Here is a 2,364-nt window from a genome sequence, read left to right as displayed (position 1 = left end):
TGTGAGCAAAAACTTGAATGCTTTTTGAAACTATGTCAAATTCAACCTAGGTGATGGAACAAAAATTAAATTTTGAGAAGACTTCTAGGCTGGATCGATCTCCTTTGTTGACTTATTCCATGACCTCTACATAATGGTGCCTTCTCATAATTGCTCTGTTAAATCCCAATGGTCAGCTTGATCACTTTCTTGAAAAATCCATCTCAGAGGGCCTCTCATTTTGATCTAGTCAGATCAGCTGGATGCTTTGCATGCTATTCTTTGGAATATCAGACCATGGAGAGTTGGAGACGCCCCTTTTTGGAAGCTTTCTCAGATAGGTATTTAGACAATGGAGTCCTTTTATGATTTTTTAAACAACGGTGGATTACTTTGCCCATACCAAAAAGTTATCTGGAAAGCTGCTATACCTATGAAAGTCAATGTTTTCTTATGGTTGGCTGTTAAAAACAAAATCCACACAAGAGTCAATCTCGCCAAGAAGGGTTGGATGATTAGTCCAGGTTGTTCCCTCTGGGAAGCAAATAAAGAAACAATTTCTCATCTTTTCGTCAACTACCCATTAACAAAAAACTTGTGGAATGCCTTGAAGATCCAACTAAGGATTAGAGGATGGCCATTGATCTTTACTGACCTCTGGACCACATGGAGAAGGAAAAAATTTCTAACATCATTAAGAAAGCCAGCTGACCAATTGACTGCTGCTTTATGTTGAGAGGTGTGGTTAGAAAGGAATAATAGGATCTTTATGAATAAGAAGGCATCGATTTTCTCAGTCTTGCAAAGAATCTTGTCTAGGTTTCATTTATGGAGAAACCTTTATTCCAACTCTGACATCGCAGCTCATGATGCCTTGTGGAGGAATGTATTGAGGTTGGCATCTATCTTAGTGGTTCTAAATTGAAGGTGTTGAAGACAGGATTTATGCGAGATCGAGTTTTAAGATCGGAAGCCTCTCTACATCATCAGTTGATTCAAGAGCCAACCTTATCTTTGTTTATTCCCTGAAACTCAATCTAGACTATTTGCCTGTCCAGTTTTTATTTGTTTGGTTCTTTCTCTATTATAGTGCTCTTTGAACTTCTTATTGTCTTTGTATATATTTAATCAATAATAACTGGATGGCAGATCTTCTACTTCCCTTTCACTAAAAATAAAAAAAAATAAAAAACAAAAGACAGTACCTAAACACCCTGTTCCTTCCTCTTCTCTTTTTAATATATTCTTTTTATTCTCTTAAAACATGACAATACCTAAACATGCATCTGGCATCTATCTAAAAAAAATTTATAGCGGGGCTATAAGTCATGGATTTGATTGTGATTAACTTTTATTTTTAGGTTTCATGTGATTGCATCTAGTTTATTTTGTACTATTTTATCAAAATGTGAACTCTAGTAGGTATAGCCTGCTTTTCTTTTTAAAGAGCTAGCCATCCCCTACATCTCGTGGTTGTGTTTATATCAAATCTCTTAATGCTGAATAAACTCAAGATTATGAGTGATTATCAAAATAAAAAAAAAAAATCTCACTACTATGAATATGAAGTGCAATGAGGTGGCCTATGTTTGAGATTGAGTGATTATTATGTCACGTCTCGTGTTTGATGTTAGACTCAATTTTTTATTAATAATTAATGATTTTGAGATTTAAAAAATATTAAAAATATCGTAGGATGCTTCATTTATTGATGATAGCTAAGGATAAGATTTAACGATTAATTGGACTTGCTTATTAAACTCCCTCTAGCATGTCAAGTTTGTGCCGGTTCATTTTATCATTTTCCACGTTTTTTTTGGGATAGAGGAGGCTCCCAACTCCCCGTCCAAACCCCAAGCAATCCATCCCCCACCTCAGCCTCCTTGTCCTATCAACATGTTGTAAAGATTGCATCCGAACCAAGCATGCATTTGTAGATTACGACCATCCCAGAATAATTTGGACCATCGTAAGAATGATCATAAATCTCAAAATAGTTATGATATAAAGGGTGACTTCGTGAGGTGTCCAAATTAGTACCATAAAAAAAAAAGAAATTATATAATTTCACGATCGGGCTTTTAAATTTTCACATCCCTCTCCAACGGATATCACGCACGTCAAGTACAGTAAAAATTTTGTATTAAAATATATCCCTCTTATTTATATAAATAAGATATTTAAAAATATAAAGTAAAAATCAAACAAATAACTGACCAAGTACGAATGACGGTGGAGAATAAATGTCGACATTATGTACACATGTGAGTCTAAATAAAACTTGAAAATATGGAAAGATAACTAATAAATAAATAAAAATAGAGTAAAATAAAATAAATAAATATCAGAGCAGATGATGGATGTCGACATCCACGCGCAAGGTCT

The sequence above is a fragment of the Elaeis guineensis genome, chromosome 13 (assembly GCF_000442705.2).
Source record: "Elaeis guineensis isolate ETL-2024a chromosome 13, EG11, whole genome shotgun sequence".
Lineage (NCBI taxonomy): Eukaryota > Viridiplantae > Streptophyta > Magnoliopsida > Arecales > Arecaceae > Elaeis > Elaeis guineensis.
The sequence above is the reverse complement of the archived record's forward strand: the minus strand, read 5'-3'. Positions refer to the sequence as shown.